The following is a 23,122-nucleotide window of genomic DNA, read 5'->3' as shown; positions in this document are numbered from 1 at the left end:
ACAGCCTAGTCATTGCAGTGCAGAAAGCTCTGGCCCAAAGCCACATAATTATAAGAGTTATTAGCCTGGGGTTTAAGCCATCCTTGAGTTTAAGGTATGACTAATGTTTCCTATAATAATTAAAGTCACATCTCATTTGAATTATACATATATTAACACTGTGAGTCCAGGTTAGCTTTGGACAGGCTTTGTGTATTCCCCACAGACTGAGGAAAGAATTGGAAAAGTAGAACATTTCTGCTTTTATACATCACATAGAGACAGGAGGCTCTGACCTACAGATGACAGTGATACTGAATTTGTTAATTTCACACATTCATATCAGAAGTTATGACATTTCTATGCTAGCAGTGAGTTTCACCCCTCCCTTTAAGATCATGAGACCGGGGAAGCCACACCACTGTCACAAGCTCAGAGGAGGAGTCAAAAGATATATAATGAGATGCACACAGAATAGAGGGATTAATAAAAGGATTAATTATTATGGGGAGATTAACATTGAAGATTTTCTGGAAACAGCTGGAGATGGTTTGGGAGAGCTGAAGCCTTTTGGAGACTGCTTTTCATACAAGTAGGCTGGAGAGAAACCCTTACGGAGAAGATGATCAGGCCTGTATTACAGGAAGTCAGCAGAGTGAGGACCTTGTTGAGGGTAACAGCTGATCTTCCCCAAACAAGAATCTACGTTTAAAAATGTGAATAACACTGCAATAGGAATTCAAATTTCCCAGCATGTTTTTCATGGCAAAATCCCGGTAATAGAGTGTGGGAGGAAAAGAGAATGCTAATGTGGCATAGATATAGAAACAGACTTTAATATGTTTTCCTGTGTCTCCCATTTATATTGAGTACCTAAAGTAATTTGCTTAAAGCCCTGTGTACTTTGTATTGGGAGTCAAGATTTAGAACTGAATGCAGGTTTGGTGCCACTTAAATGCATATTGCTTCTCTAAACTTAAGCACCACTAAAGAGAATTCTTGGCTCATGCTGACACAGATTTACACAGGTTATAGCATATTCACGACTATCACCTTGTGTGATATCATGCAAAAATGTGCATGCCGTGAGTGAGTCTAGTTTTAAATTATATGTTTGTAAAAATGGAAATTAGCTTGTTGCTCTCTGGATGTAGGACATAATTTTAGTCTATAGAGGAAAGAATACAGGAGTGTTTCTGACTGACACCAATGCTATTGCTAGTGTTTATGTCATTGATGGGCTGTACCACTAAATTGTACTTACTTTCTTTTGTAGCCGCCCACTGTAAACACTAAGCATTGAAAATCTACTCTTAAGTGCCATAAGAACATAGTGCATGTGTCCCCTTACAAGGTGGTGTGATGGAAAATGTGTATTTGTCAATGCAGAGCTGGCTAATGTTTTACAACCATGAAGGACAGACTCACACCAATGTCAGATACCAACACTTCACCTACCACCATCCACGCCAACTATTCCCATTGGCAAGGAGATGTGACTCATCAGTGGGACTTTTTGAGGACATAGATAAAATGGCACAGCTATAGTAGGCATTCATCACAAGCACACAACTAATGCAGCAGCCAGTCAAACAATGATGGGGTGACAGCCACATACATGCCATAGCGTATTGGTTTCAAAGATAACCTTGAACAACTGGTAGCATTTCAAACCACTTTTTTCAATACATTGCATGGCATTGTCTTTTGTGTTTTCTATAAACATTACCGGTTATGTCAATGTGTGCTTATGTTCTGTAACAAACATACTATGTCGAATGCATTCGCTATGGGTCACTTAACACCAACAAGGTTTTAAGGGTGAGGATTAACCTGAAAAAATTATTTTTAAATGCCTATTATGCCATATGCTGTGTGCTGCTGTGTGTTGATTCACGTAAAATGGAGGTGTTCAGTAATGGCTGCCTGTTTGCTCTGCTCTGCCTACACTTCACAAGGCATTTTTGTCTGCAGAGTGGGTGAGGGGCTTCTGGGGAATTCTGTCATCATCTCTTTCTTAAAGCTCATGTCAACTGACTGCCCACTGTGCAGGTCGTTATTTTGCCACAGTTCACATTTTCAATGGTTCCACAGTAATCCACATTGTAATATTAAAATGGCCCAGTTGAGTTGTGTGCTTGACAGCGTTTGACGTTGTACAGTTGTTCCCTTCATGTTATGTACAACTAGATTGAGAATGTAAGTGCAGAGTATGTATGCATTTTCTTGGGTATGGGATGCCTGTGGTTAGTTCTGTTCACAAATGGGTGATGTGCAGGGCCTTTTGTAGGTGGAGGGTGTGACCAATTGAGGGTATTCGTCCTTTCTACCCAACAGGAGTCACCCTCTTTGCGGCTAGGGAGATGAGCCTGCCCTGCAAGACCCTCCCTAGCGGTATGGGCAAGTGGGATCTCTATGGGAATTGCGTAGACCCAATACCATATCAGCATAAATGGGACTACCTGCAATGAAGATCTATCTGTCATCCTTATTTTTGGCTGCAGGCAATGTGGGAACAAAACAATCAGGAGACATGCATATAACTAGGATGCGTAACTCTTGTGAGGAGAGCGGCAATGGTACGCAGGGGAAGCCCCCGTGTGTGATTACACCTTGGAGGGTGGAGCAGAGTGAAGTCGCAGAGCCCGTGCCTTTTGGAAGGGTGAGGAATGCCAGAGTGAGATGCTGAAGAGCCAATGAATCCTGCAACGGGCGAACCGTTGTCTGAACGCGGCCCTATGTCCCGTGCAGGGTGTTTGTGCGACCACAGCTGCTTCATGGTGTGCAAGACCATCAGAGAAGGGAATCCTGCTAGCTAACCGCAGCCACCTCCGTTTACGGCACCCAAAAACAGAGGAGCCGACAACACTATGCTGGTGTGGGCAGGCACAAAGAAGAGGAAATGAGAAGCTGTGTACTCAAATGTACGCCAAGTGCCACAAGGTTTCCCTGCGTCAGCAAAAGTACTGGGGAGAACGGGATAGGCAGAAGGCCGCCAGTGCAAAGTATTAGGACAGGAAAAAACACTCGTAGACCCAAGTAGGACAGTCAAACATTAGGTAAGCATAACTAGAGGTATCTGAAACCAATACAGAGGGTGACGAACAGCGCTGTATGGGAAAAATATAAGAAGTGAAAACAAATACCCTGGGATGAAGCCATGAGTACTGAGGCCTGAAGAGGGGAGAGAGCCCACCACAGATAAGTGTAACAAGTGTTGTGAAATCAGACTGTCAAGGGAGCTGAATCATAAAAGAGAGAATCCAATACCAGGAACCCAGGAGAGGGGGACTCATCATTTGGATAAGGTCCTAAAACATAGGGTTTGTGAATCCTCTGGAATACAAGAGACATCCAAGTAAAGACCCACGTGTCAGAAGCTACTTCAAAGAAAGTCATAAAACTGGTATTAAAGAGAATGCAAGGCGCTCAAATATATGGGAAGAGTTACATGAGCTTATGAAGGAAACGTCAAAAGACTATCAGGGAATGTAACTTAAGGAATCCTATATTCTAAACCAAGACATTAGTGTATCAATAACCACAGGTGAGAAGATACAGCATTAAAGAGAAACTGCTGCCAAGAAGACAAGAAGGAACATGACCAGGAGAAGAGAGGCATTCTCTTGGCCTATTTTGAGTTTTTCATATTAGTGGAAGGGTCAGGTAGAATTAGGTTTGAGACTTAGGAAAATATATATTTTTTGACTTCTTGACAACAGACGAATGCCTGTAGTTAGTTTAGATAGGCAGAGCAATCCCTTTACTAATAGGGAAAGATATGCCTCTGTCTTATATTTTCCTTAAAGAAAGGTAACATGTCCTCAATGTGTCCTACTCTTTCTTCTGAGCCGGCACAAGGGCTAAGTGGGTGACTGCCTCGTGTGCAGAGTGTGAAGAGGCACTGCAGAAGCAGGTGTAAATCTGCCTCAGGTCGTCAGGGAAAGGTAAAGCCTAATGAAGTCTTTCAATAATTAATAACATCACATCAGAGGCACACTGACAAAGTGCAGATGATGGGGCTTTCCCTAACCTGAACTTAGTAAGGTCCCTCAATACCTCCCTTATGCTGACAGCTTATCCATTGCTCGATAGGATCTCTTACACCATCCCAATATTAGCACCTCTTTAAACTGCTCACATATTATGGGGCCCATGCTCTCCTTAACAAAGTGTGACAATTAGCTCATCCCAGGCCAAGGATGGTGCCCATGGAGCCAACCACCCCACCCCAAGACCATTCAGAATGGAGAAGTCAGAGCTGTCAAGGGTCTTAAAAGAATGGCACATATCACCAATGCCAGGAGAGGGCTCCACTGGGTTACGGTGAGCCATACGATTTTGCATAAGATCTTAACATTGACACGTAAACGTGTCACTCAGGGAATGCTCCTGGCTACCTCGCACGTCGAGTCCAGGAAGCTGTGGCACCTAGAGAGCTGAGAGCAAATGAAAAAAATTAATTCTAGCAGGTGTGTATAAAATTGAAAAACTTTGGTGGGACGAGCTTTAACTGCTGTGCCTCAGATCTTTGGAACAAACAGCCAATCGACCTTCTGGCAGATGTGAATATCGTCAGCTTTAAGAAAGCCATAAAGAGCTATTTCTTGAATTCCAATAACCAGTGATACTCATCTGCTATCTTCTTGATCACTGGGTTTGAAATCTTGCCTGCATTAGTTTCCATCTTGGTGGGGTTTGTCCTGTTTTATGTGCACACAGAGGCCTGAGGGTGAGTTGCGCGTTCCAAGAAATAAATAATAATAATATCATCAAGTTCTTTCATGTGACACTGGAGTCACCCATGGGATCCGCTTATGACACACAGAATTCATCTATGTCAACCAGCATCCGGTTGGCTAACATCTCTACAAAGTCTGACCACAGTCCATCCTCCCGCACTACAGAAAAAGCATTACACGCACGCAGTTTAAGGGCTTTCAGTACTTTTCACATATAATGTTGAAAATTTGTGTGGTGTGCATCACAGGACAAATTGCGCCTTGACTCACTCGTGGCGTCATCACTTCATCGTCCTATCCTATCGAAAGGTGATGTGGATGATATGCTGCAGTGCGTGGTGGGTGGGGTTCTCGGGATTGCCCAGGTCATATGTCATCAGCAAGGGCTGGTACTACCTGGCTCACCATTCACCAAGTCTGCCATGGTAGCCTTGTCGCTCTTTTTAAATATATATATATAGTGCACACTGCCACTGAAATGTGCAGCAATTCCAAGTAGGAGATGTTTGGCACCAACTGGCCTTTTACTCTTGATGGAGTCCTGTCCATAGGTATGAGTGAGTGGGTGGTGGGGTGTAATATTATTTTTGTTGCACATTGTGTAGCAAAATGCCTCTTAGTGCTGTGCTCCCCATATCACAGCCGCCCATGTTGAGGAAATTGCTTTGGACGTTGAAATGTTTGTTGATACACAATAGCTTTAGTTTTGTGTGTGAGGGTAAAACATATGTTGCCGAGTTATACTGGGAACTGCTAGGGGGACGTCAAAGAAACAATGAGACGCCCCAATTAATGAAACCGCTCTGAAGTTTGCTGGAGTGCAATAATGCATGCACACGTATTGGCAACGCACGGTGGCAATGATAGTTGCACCCTACTCTATGAAGCCAGTACGTCTAAGGGTTATGTGTTGCTATGCAGAAGGCGTCCTACTGACATATCGATGTTTTATGTTGTTTGTTTTTGCATAATAGAGACATGTGAGAGGTCTCTCCTTTTTATGTGCAAACGGCGCTGTGCCCTAAAGTATTCACACAGCCACTGGGTGATTTTCCACACTGAATTGTGTTATATTTTTCTGTTTATTCATATGTTATATAGGTCTTTGTTTCAGTGCCAAATGTGTCTATGTATTTTGATACAAATCTTTTCAAATAAGTCTGTTTAAGAAGAATGATAGAAATATACAATGTAAAAATACACACATTGAATTAACTCATTTGCATAACAATAAAAGCTATTAAATGTAGCCAGTGTACAATTCAAGTCATTGGAATTAGGACTTGCAATACTGATTGCCTTTATGGCTGTAGTTAACTAAAGACAGAAAGTTTTGGAAAGTAAGAAAAGCAATGCTGGGTCGACCACTTGTGTGACATATGTTAACTTCCAGGACACTTGTTTAAGGTACCTGCAGTGCCGCACATTTTCTGCAGCATTTTAGTCAATTATGGAGATTCTGGGTCGAAAGACAGATCAGCAATAGAGCGACGGGCCACTGCATTGATGTCACGGAAGTGACCATCCATGTTTGCATTAGTGAACTGTGTATAATGGCATCCACTGGGAGCCACATACTGTACGCAGTCTCTCTTCTATTTATTGTAACCTGCATTTCAGCAGCATCACAGGTTCTAATGTGCTTCCACTTAAGCATGGATGATCAGCTCAAAACTTGACTTGTTAATAATTGCTGGGTACTTTTAGGGGCCTGAACAAACTACCCCCGACCCTCAAAAGAAACATAAGAGCCCTCCCACTAGTCCCCCTTGGAACACCCCCTTACACTCCAAGAAGTGCGAACACATGTTTCGTCTATTTCCAGTGCAAGAGGCAAGAGTGTGGATCATAGCAGAAACAGTTAAACATGGCCCACTGCCTTAGAGGCCTACCAGGCCCCAGTAGAGCAGAGTGGCATGGCACACAGCCCTTTGGGGGGAGGACAACAGGCCACCATCCTTCACATGGACCTAATTGATGACCCCCAGGAGAACATCCAGAGAAGAATCTCTGCACATGTTTGCAAAATCACTGGGACTAGATCCACCCGATCTTCACGGGGTTTGGGTTATCTCCAAACGAGTTCACCCAGCACTACTTCTGAAGCGATCCCTAACAGCACGTTCGCTTCTTCCAAAGAAACAAATAGGAACTTCTTATGATACTCGCTTCAAATAATTCTTCAAATACAGCAATGGCCCCTTTCGTATGAACTTCAAGTTCGAATTGATAGTAGCCTGCTTTGTGCATCTTGACTGTGTGGGCTGGTTATCCCAGATGCTGGGGTATGAACGCATCTTTCCATTTCCAATGCTATCCACACTTCATCACAACAGCTGGAGGTGCTCAGCATGCTGCTGTGTACTAATCATTTAATGCAATTCATCTTGGGAAGCCTTTATCGCAGTGTATGTATCATTGCTGCATGGATGAATTAGACCCATGCAGTCACCTAATGTCTTTAGAAAGATGGATTGAAGAGGTCGCAGCTAATGTCATATCACAGGCGGCTCCTTCACTATCAAAGACACAGCAAGATGCAGACTGGAATACTTGGTTTACAGGAAACGTGGCTTCTGGGTGATTCATGCTTTGTTTGATTGGAATGGTGCATATTTCGCCCGGTTGCAAGCGTGATGGAGTTGCTCCCAGGGTAAAAAAAAGTGATCAGAAGCTGGGGTGCCTGCCACGCACATGCAATGTGGACAACATATATTGGGTCTGAGCTCAAAGTCATTTTGTGACAAAAGTACCTTGTTAATAAGGTAATCGCTGACCAAAAGAGTACAGATAAATTTGACTGACAGGAGAGGCCACCTCTCCTGTCAGTCATCGTGTCTAGGTGCTGGAGAGGAGGGAGGGCCATCCAGTCCTCCTGTGGCGTCACAGGCTTGTATGAAGAAGGGTGCATGGAGATAAGTGTGTGTGTGTATTTAAATGAACTGTGTATGTATGTGCGCGTGTGTGTTGATGTCAGTGGTGTGTTTGTTTTTATGTATGCGTGAATGCAAGGAGTTGTGTAATTGGTGGGTGAATGCGTAGGTCAAAGTGTTATATGTGCACCCCTACACCTCAATCTACTGGCCCAGGGGGACACTAAATTTAGGGGCAGGGGGGCTACTGGGTTGCTTTATGGATGGAGGTAAGCGTTTTGTTTTGTTTAAATGGTGTATGTGTGTGTATATATGTGTGTTTAAATTACCTGTGTATGTATGTGTATATGCATGTGCGCATATATGTTGGTGTCAATGATGTGTTTGTTTCTATGTATGCGTGCATGCAAGGAGTTGTCTGACTGGTGGATGAAAGTTTTGTATGTGCCAGTCCCCACTCCTAAATTAAGGGGTGGGGGCAGCTGGGTTGCTTTACCCAGGATGCATGGAACCATGCATCAAGGGTAAAGCAAACATAAGGGTAGCGCTAGGGACAACATCAGGGCCTTTCAGACTTTTCAGTTGAAAGGGTCCACGGGGGACCACACCAACTGCCCCCATGATGCCAGTCTTCAGTCTTGTAACACAGCAATATATTCCTTTTTATATTCCTTTCATTCTGGGGCTTCAAATGAGCGCTTTCAAATGCTTGCCTTACAAGCTGCAATTGATGAAGCCCTTCCGGCCGTCCCTTCCCTGGGGTACACATAAGTATTATCACCTCGCTGCCTTTTGACACCAGTTCCTCCACATCAGCCACTTGCTGACAAAGGAGGATTTCAAGATTTTCAGTGTGCGTTTAGTGTTTCAGCTCCCTGCTAGATGGCTTTCTCGCCGGGGCCTTTCAACTCTTTCAGTTAAAAGTGGCTTCAGGGGACACCAGCAAATGCCCCCATGTTGCCAGTCATCAGTCTTGAAATAAATACAGCAATATATTCCTTTGTATATTCCTTCCATTCTGGGGCTTAAAATGAGCGCTTTGAAATGCTGGCCTTACAGCTGTGTTTTCTGGAGCCCTTTCAACTGTCACTTCACAGGGGTATACAGAAATGTTATCACCTTGTTGCCTTTTAACACCGGTTCCTCCACATCAGCCAACTTCTGACAAATGGGGATTTAAAGATTTTCATTGGCCATTTAGTGTTTCAGCAGCCTGCTGACTGGCTGTCTTGTGATAATCGGCAGCTATTAATTCCTGGCTGTATTTCTTTGGCTCCATTATAATCTATGCCCCCAACCGTCATGTTGAAATAGGCCCCAACTCATCTTCAGCCAGTCCTAGGTAAAGAAAACATAAGTGTTATCAGGTGGCTAGACTGTCCTACATTGAATGTTGGCCAGTCTATCCATTAATAACACTTATGGTGCACTGCCAGTCTGGATGTACTTTCCGTGGCAGGGTATTTTTTACTGGCTGTGAGTCCTTATATGGTAATACTGGCAAAATATTGGTGCAAGCTGCATGGACATGTATGGGAACAGCCACCATGAAAATGTTTTCATACTGGCATATGTTGTGGGCAAAGGCGGCATGAAATGCAATGGAAAATGCTCCTGTGCACGGTTTGTGACTTACATCTATTGTTTTTTTTTTGCATCTGCTACCATACAAAACCAATTGCAAACTCTATGGCTTTTTAAACTAATTATTCAAGAAAGTGCTGTAAAATGGTATGTTTCAAAATAATTTTTGGCCGAGAATCCCTCTCAAGCACCCTTTTTTTGGTTTGGGCTCCCTCACTGTGCTCCGTCAGTGTCTTATAATTAGTGCAAACATTTAGGCCTCTCCGGTTCAAATAGTCATCAGCCGCCACTGAACATCATCTACCTGTCACTATGTATGATGTGTGCATTAATGCGCACAAAGGGGCAGGGCATTCCTTAAAGCTTGCGGAATGCAACACACGTCACGTCATCTTATATATCCTATATATATTTATGCATATGACAAAATTGTTAGTCTGGAGTGAACTTGTCTTCAGTACAGAAACATATCTTTGCTGTAGTTGATTTGCTGTCATAATAATTAACCATATTTGGGTTCCTCCACACAAACTCAATGGGAGATTTCTCTCGTCTTCTGTTTGCGGCAGCGGCGGCGCTGGCCCAGTGCAAGAAATTATAAGGGTTCCTCACCAAATCTTTTGCCCCGGGCCTCACCAAACCATGTGACAGCCCTGCCTTTATGTGTGATGGGTTTCACACCCTCTGTGGTCCGATTAAGTGGGACATATCTCTCTCCCCTGTTTCCACCTTTGGTCATCTATCATGATGGGTACACTTCAGGTATCAATGCTTCAAAGACAACAGGCTTAATACTTTAGTTGTAGTGGTAAGTATTGATGCTTTACCACTATGCCAAACTATGAGTTTTAGATATATTTTTTGAATGGATTGTGTCCTTCTACGTATTCCTCATCTTAGATGTATTCCATCCAGATTTAGCTGCTTTGGAAATGTTTTCTTGGCAGAGGGCGCCATGCGTCGATGTCGTCGAATCGAAGTCCCTCGAAGCCTCCGTCGAGCGTGATGTCATGATGCCTACCCCCGGGGACCCAGACCAAGTCCAGCAACCCCGGAAGCAGGCATCAAGTTATCCCAAGCAAGCCCAACAACCCCTGCTAGGGGCTATTTGGGTGCAGTCCTGGCGTCTATGGCGCCAGGCTCATATGGAGAGTCAGTCCTGGCGCCACAGGCGCCAGGCTCATAGATTAAAACTTACCTGATGCAGACCATGCTGCAAACTTTCCTGATGCAGACCATGCTGCAAGAGCTCCAAGCCAAAAGAGGCTTGGAAGGGACTACTTTACCTAAGGACTATTTTTTACTCGGGTGGGGCTGGGGAGGAATACTTACCTGGGACTACTTTGAAGGCTGTTTAAACCACGCCCGAAGAGCAGCACACGCTTTGCGTTATTCTGCATCCAGCAGCGTAACGCTCACCGTGCCTGCAAGTCTGCATCCAGTCTTCTGCCACGCCCGCCTCGAGTCTGGAGCTCCTAGAAAAAGGGAGAAAGAAGGAGAAAAGGTTAGAACAAGAGCAATACCTTTGATCCTTACCTGAATTCCCGATCCTTCGCGCCTTCGAGCTGGAAGAAAGAAGTTATTTTATGCGCGTCGCCTCGCCTGCTGCAGTGCCGCGCTGAACTCACCGGCCTTCGCAGCATCTTCACATTCCACCGCATCCTCCTGCATGTTCCCGCCGCACTCCGGCACCTAAGGGGAAGACAAGAACAGCAAGGTGAGCCAAGGGAATACACAGAGGTAATATTAGTTACCCCCCATAGACTTACCTGATTTTACCACCAGGGGTACTATTCCTCTTCACGGGTCGGCGCAGCTTCCACTGCATCTTCGCTGAACCCCGGCCCCTAAGGGGAAACAAAAGGACAGCAAGGTGAAATAAAGGGACAAACAAGGGGAAACCTCCTCAACACAATAGGCTTACCTGATTTTACCACCGGAGGCATTATTCCCCGAGACCTCATACTTTCTCTCAGCGCCTGAATAAGGGAGAAAGCAACAGATTACATATTGACATTATTTTATCGAACTGTGCTGGATAATACAAATCCTTACCTGAATATTACCGGTTGCCACAAGGAACTCTTCGCTAGGGTCAAGCTGCAACCTGCAAGGAATCGATCAAGAGTGAAAGTCAGACATTTGAACTCTTACGAACTACATACTTACGGCGTCTTGCCGGAAATCTCGGAGTCAATATTGTTCTGGAACTCACCAATTCCTTCGAGCCAGTGAAGCAACTGGTTATCTACGCGCCCCTGCGCTCTATGCAGGATGGAGAGCTCATCTTTCCAAACCATCAGGTGAGACTATAAGAGGGGACATCAAAGGTGATCAGTGGGGAGAACAGCGGGAGTGGGGGGGGGGTTAACGCTCAACTCCACTGGTGGTTAATTCCCTTTCTCCATTTGCAGAAGAATATTCCTACGGGCCAAGCAAACGAAGCTAGGTGGGCCAGTCCAGTCCGTCATCTCAGCACTACGCGCCACATTGGTGGAGACCGCAGCTGTCCAGTTCAGATCGACAGCCCTGTGGAAGCCAGGTGAGCGTAACAGAACGCGAAGCCTACCCACAAATTCCCACCCGGGCGTTATGGATACCTCAGAAACTGACCAATTGGCCCAATTACTAGGGGAACTGAGGGCTGAAGTGCATTCCGCCCGTCAGGAAACCAATGCTCTTAGGAGAGAACTGATTTTGTCAAAGGAGCGAACTGATGACCTGGCTAGGCAACTACTGCAAAGCCAGGCTGGACAAGCACCCCTACCTGGTTCCGGGGAAAATCCAGCTCCTGTGTTATCGAGTAACCCTGTGCAAATAAACCTACCAGGACATATTCCATTAGCTCCGCCCGAACGCTTTGCCGGAGATCCCAAAAGGTTCACCGTGTGTATGAACCAATGCCGCTTGCACTTTTTATGGAGACGTGGAGACTTCCCAAACGATCAAGCCAAGGTAGCCTTTGTATTGTCATATCTCAGCGGCAGTGCAGCTGATTGGTCAATTCCACCAGTTACTCAGGATGACCCAATTCTTCGGGATTTTCAGGGCTTTCAAATGAGCATGGAAAGACTATTTGCCCGGCACTCCCAAGGACAGGTCCTGGATAACAAACTTTTGTCCCTACGACAGGGTAACCAGGACCTTCTATCCTACATCACGACCTTTAATAGGTTGATAGTGGAAACTGGATGGCCTGAGGTAAAACGAATCACGTTATTTCATCGAGGGCTTCGAGGAGAACTGAAGGATATCTTGGCTCAAGTCGTGAACCCACCTCAAGACTGCACTGAATATACAGACTTAGTGGTCCAGTTAGATCAGAGACTTCAGAACAGAAAGGCTGATTGAGCCAAGTTTGAGAATCGGGTGTTGGTCAAAACCCACGCTAACCCCAAAGGAGCAGATGCTTCAGAACCCATGCAAATCGGAGGGGTTAAAGGAACCTTAACCCAGAAGGAAAGAGAAAGGAGACGGCAAATGCAATTGTGTCTATATTGTGGAACCTCTGGGCATTTTCTACGGGATTGCCCTGTAAAACCACCCAAGAAGGTGGTAGGAGCTGCTGATAGAAGCCATATGGAGTCAGACTCGGGAAACAACCACGCACGACAAGCGTAGAGGTCCGCTTGCCGAGCTTGAAGAAGGATACTCAGACCTCGCATTTCATCATACCAATGGTCCTTGTAGATCCAAGTGTAAGAGGATTCAATTCAACACTACAGCTAAGTCAATGCCTAGTCTGGGATACTGAATGGAAACCCTTATTGATATATCTTTATGTCCAGTTCATGAGTTCTGGATGACTACCCCTATATAACACCCCTCTCTTGGAGTCCCCCTGACCCCACTGAGCCAAGAAGTAGTTCTGTTTTGCAAGTTTAAAAGGTTTATTTGAGAAAAATTAAACAATATATATATATCACTCCTCTAAAACTCAGGACATCCTGTCCTCACTCTCCTCCTATCACCTCCCCCCCTCTCTTCCCTGCTCTTCCTCCGGCCCTTCTGCAGCCACCCCTCCTCCCTCCTTCTCTGCCTTTCCCCTTTTTTCTGCTGACAAGGTTTCCAGACAAGTCCGATCTATGAAAGTCTCGTCTAAACAGATTCACCCCTGTTCCTCCAAAACTATCAAGGACCACATCGACTCCCTGGCTCCTGCCCTGGATGACATTTGCAACCACTCCTTCGCCTCTGGAGTCTTCTCATCCCGCCTCAAGCACTCCCTTGTGCACCCTCTCCTTAAGAAACCCTCTGCCGACCCCTCCTGTCCGGCTAACTATCGCCCAATCTCCATCACTCCCTTCCTGGGCAAGCTCCTGGAGAAACTGGCCATCTCCCAGCTTAACCTCCATGCTGAAGCTGTTGATAGTCTCCATGACCATCAATCTGGCTTCAGAGCGGCCAGAAGCACGGAAACCGCTCTCCTGAACATCCGTGAGGACCTGCTCTTGAACCTCGACTCCAACACTCTGTGTGTTCTCATTCTGCTCGATCTCTCTTCTGCCTTTGACACTGTCAACCATGCCATCCTGCTCAACCGTCTCCGTGATAACCTGGGTATCACTGGTCAGGCTCTGGCGTGGCTGGCCTCTTTCCTTTCCAATCGACCCTCCCAGGTCCAACTTGGGTCCTTCCTCTCTGACATCTTTTTCTCCACCTGTGGCGTTCCCCAGGGATCTAATCTCTCTCCCTGGCTGTTCAACCAGTATCTGGCACTCCTTGCCCACCGCATCGCCACCCTCTGCCCCAACTTTCAGTGCTATGCGGACGATACCCAGCTCATTTTCAGGCTACCCTCGGCCTCCTCCTCTCCCTCCCTCATCTCTGACTGTCTGTCTGCTATCCAGGAATGGTGTGCTGCCAATGACCTCTGCCTTAATGCTAGTAAGACTGAGATCCTACTCATCGGCACACCCACTCCCTCCTTCCCTGCAGCTCTCTGGCCGGCCTCTCTTGGCCCTCTTCCTGCTCCTACCTGCAAGGCAAAAAACCTCGGGGTCATCTTCGACTCCACTCTCTCCTTCTCTCCTCATATATCTGATGTCTCTAAGAAGTCACATTACCAGCTGCACCTCCTCAGAGGTATTCTTCCCTTCCTCTCCTTCCCCCAGAAGCTCACTGTCTCCCGAGCCCTGGTTCTCTCGAAGCTGGACTACTGTAACAGCCTCTATCTTAATCTGCCTGCCTCCACTCTCCGCCCTCTGCAACTCATCCAGAACAGAACTGCGAGACTTGTCCTTGGCCTCAAGCCCAGGGACCGTATCTCTCCAGGACTGAAATCTCTACACTGGCTCCCAGTGACTGCGAGGATTAAGTTCAAAACCCTCTGCATTGTCCACAAGGCCTTCTGGGGCCTGGGGCCTAAATACCTTCAACTCTCTCTTCCTAAATATCTTCCTTCCCGAGCCCTACGCTCATCCGTCTCCAACTCCCTCAGGGTCAGCCGCTTCTCGAAGCAACGAGCTGGGGGTAGATCTCTCTCCGCGGCAGGGGCCTCCCTCTGGAACAGCCTTCCTGCCTCCCTGAAACTTGAGGAGAACCATCTCCGGTTCCGGAAGCACCTCAAAACCTTCCTCTTCACTTCTGCTTTCTCTCTCCCTCTCCCCTGCTAAATTCTTCACCTAAACTGCACTGATTCTGCAACTGGGCCACTCTCACCGACCTCGGTCCTGGGCCCAGTCACTCTTCACTTGCACTGCCTCCCTGGCAACCCCTGCACTGCGGGACTGTCTCTGTATCCCTACAGCCCCCCCCCCCCAGCACTTGTCTGCACTTACCTTGCACTTGCCACCAGCTGGCCCTATTTTTTTATTATTTTATTTCTATTCTACTTATTTGTACTGCACTCCCTCCCTCCCCCTTCCCCTTGCACTTTTTCCCTTCCACCTACCCCTGCACTTGCGCGGTCTGAATGACACCTGGCCTAGTAGGATCGTTGTCTGTCTTCCCCTTGTTCCCCCCCCTGCCTCGTCGCGCCTTGAAACACTTGTGTATAGGCGCGTTACAAATGCCACATCATATCATATCATATCATATGATAAATTAATAATTAATATCACACTTCAGAACATGAGCAGTTAACAACAATGGGTAATGTTCTACTAACAAACTGATTGGGTTACTCAGAAGTAGTATAAAGGATGAGGTAGCACGCTTGGGAATAGGAACAGAAGAATAAGGTGGTAGAGAATGCTTTATCTAGTTTCAGATGGATGCAATGTTGAATGAAAATGCAATACAAAAAATACTCAATATGATTTCAACAAAACAATGTAATCACTTTTCTCTGGCAATCCACTCCCCCCCCTTATGCAATGTAAGGAAATGAAGAGGAGAGCACACAGTTCTTAGAAATGCAATCAAATGTAATTCAGTTCACGCCAGCAAGCTTAGACTACAGAAGTTTGAAACACAGGCCCAAAATGCTTTTATATGTGCTGGCAATGAAGTGAGGAATATGCTGAAAATGGTTTTAATTCCCTTCAGGAGGTTCAGGGTGAGTGGTATCTAGTCAGGCTCACTCTAGCAATGATTCAGGGATGGTTCTTAAGAGGCAAACGAAATTTAGCAGTTCAGGCAAAAGCAGCTATCTTTTTACAAGTAAAGAAATCGGCCCAAATCGCAAATCGCGGCAAAATTCGCGAATGCGTGAATCGTGATCGCAGAGAAAGTATAAGAAGTAGGAAGTCTGTTCTAGGCTTGTTGGAAAGGTAAGATTCTAAGCTTTTAGAGGAAAGTTAAACCAAGTTTCTAGCACAAACGGTTACGGAGTTGTGAACAATTTTGTGAAGGTTGTTTTTCGGATTTGAAATTTTAAAAGTTCAAAGCGACAGGTTACAGCTTTGCAGCTAGAAAATGACAGGTGACAGCTTTGCAAATGACAGGTGACAGTTAGGAGGCAGTTCTGGTTAGATTAAAATAGTTTGGATTAGATTATTTTAACTAAGAGATTGGTTCTGCACAGTTCTGCTAGGTACCCACAATATATTTTTGAAATAGGCCTCGCCACGGATCTGGTCAGGTTTTGGACTGGACTCCGGTTCTGGTTTTGGCACTTCACAGTGATCTGGGTCAGCTCTCTGGTTCTGCTAACAGCGGTCTGGGTCACTCTGGATCTCTGGCCTCTGGTTCTGGATACTGCTCTGCTTTCTCTGGGTACAGCACTGCTTCTGTATCTTTCTGGCACAGGGTTTTAGGCCAGAATCAACAGCTGGGTCCGGCTGTGAATAGTCTGCAAATGATTTTTGGGCCTGCTGACAAATACTTTTGCTTGCAGTGGGCCTTCTTGGTTCAAAGTTCTGTAGTCTCTGTTTAGCTTGGAAGTCTAAGTGTAGGATCTCTGGATGTGAAGTCGTCGGTCAGCATGCTCTGCAGCAAATGGAATTGAATGTCTCTACCTGTCCCAGCAGTCTCTTTTTATGTGTTTTGAAAGTGGGTGGAGAGGCTAGCTTTCTAGGCCCAACCCCTTCAGAGTTCTGATAGGTTGGAGATTTCTTTGCGTTCTCACTGGAGAGCAGGATTGTGTGTCAGAATTATGTCATTTAATGGCTTGCTGAAAGGACACTCCCATGTCAAATTACACACAAATCTATATTTGACCTAAAGACATATTTCATAGATACACAGTGGTTTGAAATTACATGCACCCATCACGTATCACATGAGGTATACTCTGTTCAAACTCTGATGTTTCTAAGAGCTCGCTTTCAGAAATGGCAACATTTTGTGTTTTTTTAACTGGTTTTGCAATATTGGTTTTTCATTAAAAATTATACACATATACACGGCCTGTCCATACATACTCCATTAAATTCCCATGTCTCTAGCTTAAACACAGAGTCTGTAGTATCAATAAATGGCGGGGTTTTGCCCCAGAACATCACACAAATTGGAGTTTGGGCTTGAATTGTAGGCGAAGTTTCCATTTTAAGGAACTCAAAGTTGTGCATTCCTGTCATTTAGTCCCAATAAGTTATCAGTGTTTCTGTAAAATATATATTTTGCTTTCAATTCAGTTCTCAGAGTGTTGGAGTCCGCCTCCAAGACTTGGGTGGGTCAGTGATCACATGTGTCTCCTGGCCGGCAGGTCTTTGTTGACAGGAAACAGTCAAAATCAACATATTCTATTCAAGTGCAAGAGCCTATTGTGTGGTCTCCAGGAGGCTCCCAGCCAGTCTGCCTTCTATCAATCAAGAGGTCATGTGAGATTCTAACTCCTGGTGTAAATCTCTGGAGGTGAGAGGTTTCCCAGCCTTTGGCCTGTTAATTAAATCAGATTGTCTTCTGGGAACAGCATGTGGTTAAGATTTTAATTAACTCCCAGCCTTTGATGTAAAGGCCTCTCCTGCAACTCCTGACATGCAGTTTCCCTGTCAGAGTTTAGACCGCTAGCGCCGCCCTCAGTTAAAAGCGGGTACTGCATGCATTTTTTTGGATCAGTCTTGAATTCAAGCATTTCAAACAAGAGATATTACATGGAAGTATATTGTCCAGGTTCAACAAATGGCATTGGTGTAGTTCTGCAGTAAGATAATTTTGTGCCCATAAATTAGCCATGTTTGACCTGAAGAAAACAAATTCCCAACAGTTATGGGTTGCTTTTGGCAATCAGCATTGCCCCTTTTACAATGGTTTTAGGCTCTGCGCCCTTCTGTGCTCACAACATAGGCAAAAACGGGTGGCACCTTGGGTGACCATCTTGGTGTGCGCAGCTGCGCGGTTCTCCTAGATCCTGGCGTGGATGTGGGCGGCGACAGCTCAACCCCACATCTACCCTGTCTATTGATTTATTTTTATTCCGGGATAGGATAATGGGCAGCGACGGCTTAATCCCCATGTCTATCCAGTCTATTGATTCAGCATGGGTCAAAACCCTGCACACAAGGCAGCCATCGCGTATGCACGCAGTAAGGGCATACATTGATAGCGGGGCCATAGGAAACTATGTGGACTACGAATTGGCTTCCAGGATGAATGTACCTCTCTGCCAAAAAACCACCTCAGATGTCATCACCACAGTCGATGGAACTGAAATTGCCTCTGGGCCTGTAACTCATTCTACCGCAGAGATGACACTATTGGGTCAGGATGGGCATCGAGAGACTACTGTGTTTGATCTAATCAAAGCCCCACAGTTCCAAATAATACTGGGGATACCTTGGTTGGAAACACATAATCCTTGTATTGATTGACGAGAGAAGAGAATAACTTTCCCGGATTGTGCACAAACCTGTTACCCAAAGAAAAATCTTAACGCAGGCCTGGCCACAGTAACCACAGCAGTCATGCAACTACCTCCAGAATACCAAGACTTCCAGGATGTCTTCCAAAAAGAACAGGCAAACACCTCAACACCTCACAGATTGTACGATTGTCAAATCAATCTCATACCCAGTGCACAACCCCCTTGTAGCAGGATCTATGCCCTCACGGAACCTGAGAACCTTCACCTACGACAATACTTAGACCAGTACCTTGCCAATGGCTTCATTCTCCCATCCAAGTCCCCTGCATCTTCAGCTTTGTTATTCGTGCCCAAAAAGGAAGGTGACCTCAGAACGTGCATAGACTACCGCGCATTAAACCAGATAACTGTTAAGAACCGATACCCATTGCCTCTGATCTCTGAACTATTAGACCAAGTGAAGGACGCTTGCATATACACTAAGTTAGATCTAGGGGGGGCATACCATCTGGTACGTGTAAAAGAGGGCGACGAATGGAAGACTGCTTTCCGCACTAAGTATGAGTTATTCGAATACCAGGTGATGCCTTTCGGGTTGTGCAATGCACCAGCAGCCTTCCAATATTTCATGAACGATGTCCTTCGTGAACTCATTGACGTTTGTGTTGTATATATCGATGATATTCTACTATACTCCTCTTCAGAATCTGACCATGTGAAGCACGTCCGAGCAGTCCTTGAGAAATTGCACCAGCACAAACTATATGCAAAACTGGAAAAATGCGTTTTTCATGCCACAGAAGTTGAATTCCTTGGGTTCATCCTGACCCCAAGGGGAGTCCGAATGGACTCACGAAAGGTGGACGCAATCCTTAAGTGGCCATCACCAAGTTCAGTTAAAGGAGTACAAAGCATGCTCGGCTTTGCCAATTTCTACCGCAGATTCATCCCGTATTTTTCACATGTTGTACATCCCATCACAGCGCTCTTGCGAAAAAATAAACGCTTTATGTGGACTGAAGAAGCTGAAAATGCCTTCCAAGAGCTGAAAGCGAAATTCACGTCTGCACCTGTATTAAAGCACCCGCGCCCTGAACTTCCATACATAGTGGAAACTGATGCATCCAGTCTATCCATGGGAGCTGTCATCTCTCAAAAGTACCCTGAAAATGGCCAACTTCACCCAGTAGCATTTTGGTCCAGAAAGTTCTCGGCACCCGAGTTAAACTATGCGGTACCGACAAGGAGTTATTAGCCATTAAATCCGCCTTCAAGGCTTGGTCGGCACTATCTTCTTGGTGCCAGGCATACCATTACTGTGATCACCGATCACCGGAACTTACAGTATTTAAAGACAGCCAAAGCCCATTCGTCACGTCAACTCCGATGGGCATTGTTCTTTGTCGAGTTCGATTTCGTGATAACCTACCGACCAGGTTGTAAGAATGGTAAAGCAGACATCTTATCCCGAATAGGGATGGGAGAGGCACAAGTGAACCCAGAACCAGTACCTATAATTTCCGAACAAAGGATTCTTGGCATGACTACTCTATAGACACTAGAGGCCATTCAGGTAAAGATCCAGCAACTCTTTGATCCTACAGCCCTGCAGGACTGGTAAAGAAAGGCCCAGACTACTCTGTCACCAATGATCTGCCTTATTACCAAGGGCGGCTATTTCTGCCACACAAGGAATTTCAAGAGCTAGTCATTTCCCGTTATCATGATACCCTAATGGAGGGGCACCCAGGTATTGCAAAAACTGAAGCTAAAATTAAAAGACAATTCTGGTGGCCCACCTGGAGAAAGGATATTAAATCATTTGTGATATCTTGTGGCATTTGCGCCCAAAACAAAAGTCAAAAGAAAAAACCAGCTGGACTCTTACAACCTTTAGACATTCCGCCTACACCATGGCACACCTATCGTTAGACTTTATTACTGATCTACCTCCTTGTAATGGGTTTAACACCATTCTAGTTATTGTGGATCTTTTTTCCAAGATGGCCCACTGTATTCCTTTAAAAGGACTACCTTCAGCCTCAATCCTGGCCAAAGAATTCCTCGAAAACATTGTTCGCATACACAGATTTCCATCCGTATTGGTCTCTGACCGGGGCAGTCAATTCACTTCACATATTTGGAAAAAATGCTGTCAATTGGTGCAAATCGATGTGAGATTATCGCCCAGTCACCACCCCCAAACCGATGGTCAAACGGAGAGGACCAACCAGACTCTCGAACAATACCTGCGTTGTATGTTACATCAGACTGAGAGTAATTGGAAAGACATTCTTTGGATCGCCCAATATGCATACAATAATTCAGTACACTCTGGAACTGGACAAAGCCCCTTTTATACCTTATATGGGCACCATCCTCGAACCTCAGACCTTGGCTCACCCCAACACTTAGAAATGCCTGCAGTGGACCATCTGCACGCTACGATTACACAAGCCTTTAAGGAAGCAACTGCACATTTAAAACAGGCGAATGAAAAATACAAGAAAGATGCTGATCGGCATAGAGTGATACTCCACAATACCAGATAGGGGACCAAGTATGGTTAGCCACAAAACATATACCTCTAAAGGGAACACGGACCTTTAACCCCAGATATTTGGGACCTTACTCTATTAAGGCCATTATCAACCCGGTGGCGGTCAAGTTGGACTTACCTGCTAATATGCGAATTCACCCCGTCTTTCATGTGTCACTTTTGAAGCCAGTGCAACCAGGGACAAGACTAACCAAGCCACCAGACCCCATCCTTGTAGACGGGGAACCCGAATTTGAAGTTAAGAACATCCTGGACTCCAAGCTGATAAAGTCAAAACTTTTTTATTTAATCGACTGGAAAGGTTACGGACCACAGGAAAGGTCATGGGAACCTAGTGACCAGGTTCATGCACCCCGATTGGTGAAAAAATTCCACCGAAATTTCCCAGACAAACCGAAACCACAGGGAAGAACGACTTTAGGAGGGGCCTTGGGGGGAGTGCTGTCATGATGCCTACCCCCGGGGACGCAGACCAAGTCCAGCAACCCCGGAAGCAGGCATCAAGTTATCCCAAGCAAGCCCAACAACCCCTGCTAGGGGCTATTTGGGTGCAGTCCTGGTGTCTATGGTGCCAGGCTCATATGGAGAGTCAGTCCTGGCGCCATAGGTGCCAGGCTCATAGATTAAAACTTACCTGATGCAGACCATGCTGCAAACACACCTGATGCAGACCATGCTGCAAGAGCTCCAAGCCAAAAGAGGCTTGGAAGGGACTACTTTACCTAGGGACTATTTTTTACTCGGGTGGGGCTGGGGAGGAATACTTACCTGGGACTACTTTGGAGGCTATTTAAACCACGCCCGAAGAGCAGCACATGCTTCGCGTTATTCTGCATCCAGCAGCGTAACGCTCACCGTGCCTGCAAGTCTTCATCCAGTCTTCTGCCACGCCTTGTAAGTGACTCCGATCAAGCAATCCCACTAAGTCAGTGCCTTGTCTGGGATGCCCAAGGGAAGCCCTTATTTATGTATTTTTATGGCAAGTTATAATCTGGATGATGAACCCTTGTATAACACCCCTCTTTTAGAATCCCCCTTGACCCCACTGAGCCAAGAAGTAGGCTTGTTTTGCTAAATTAAAAGGTTTATTTGAAAAATTAAACAATATATATATATATATCACACTATAAATACATTGATAATGGATAGTACACTTGTGAATATGAGCAGTAATCAGCAAGAGGTAATCCTACAGTAGCACAGTTCTTGGTTACTTATGAATAGGAACAGAAGAATAAGGTGGGAAAGAATGCTTTATATGGTTCAAGGAAACACAATGATGAATGAAATGCAGTACAGAAAATAACTTGATATGGCTTCAACAAAAGACAATGTAATCACTTTTCCTTGACAATTCACTCCCCCCCTTTATGCAATATAAGGAGATGGAAAGAAGAGCACACAGTTCTCAGGAATGCAATCAAATACAATACAAAATTCTGTTCCCCTCCAGCAAGCTTAGAGGAAAACAGGTAGAAGTTTGAAACACAGGCCCAAAATGCTTTGAATGTGATGACAATGAAGTGAGAAATGTGCTAAAATGCTTTTAATTCCCTGTAGAGGTTCAGGGTGAGTGATAGCTAGTTGGTATTAGTTCACGCTCACTTTAGCAATGCTCTATGAGTAATTAGCAGGTTAAAAACGAATTTCAAGGATGAAAGCAAAGGCAAATATTTTCACACGTGGCTGGAATGATTGCAAATGTCAAATCGCGGCAAATTAGTCGTGCGCGTCGAGCGTAATTATGGAGGGACTATAAGGAAGTCGGTTCTAGGTTCGTTGAAAAGCTTAGATTCTAAGCTTTAAAATGACAGTTAAATTTCATTCCTAGGACAAATGGTTCCAGAGATGCGGACGATCTTGTGAAGGTAGTTTTTCGGATTTGAAATTTAAAAGTTCAAAATGGCAGATGACAGTTTTCAGCTTTAAAAAGGACAGAATGACACACACGATTCCTATGAGGTAGTTCTAAATAGGTTAAAATAGTTTTAATTAGATTATTTTACACTAAAAGATTGGTCTTGGCACAGTGCTAGCAGTGTACTCACACTAGATTTTGGACAGGAATGGGCCTCGTCACGGATCTGGTCAACAGGTTGAACGGGACTTCTGGCAGTTCTGCTCACAGCGTCTGGTCTCTGGTTCTCTCTGGTTCCGGATACAGCACTGCTTTCTGGATACTGCTACAGGTTCTTGC

At 45.3% G+C, this 23,122-nt stretch overlaps 1 protein-coding gene across 3 annotated transcripts in view; it reads left to right on the top strand.

Moving 5' to 3' along the window:
* Nucleotides 1–23,122, top strand: part of KCNQ3 (potassium voltage-gated channel subfamily Q member 3) — a 1,253,156-nt gene that overhangs the window by 526,836 nt on the left and 703,198 nt on the right. The window lies entirely within an intron of this gene.

This window comes from Ambystoma mexicanum, chromosome 5q (assembly GCF_040938575.1).
Source record: "Ambystoma mexicanum isolate Mex_15411 chromosome 5q, UKY_AmexF1_1, whole genome shotgun sequence".
Lineage (NCBI taxonomy): Eukaryota > Metazoa > Chordata > Amphibia > Caudata > Ambystomatidae > Ambystoma > Ambystoma mexicanum.
This window is presented reverse-complemented; position numbering and strand designations above follow the sequence as displayed.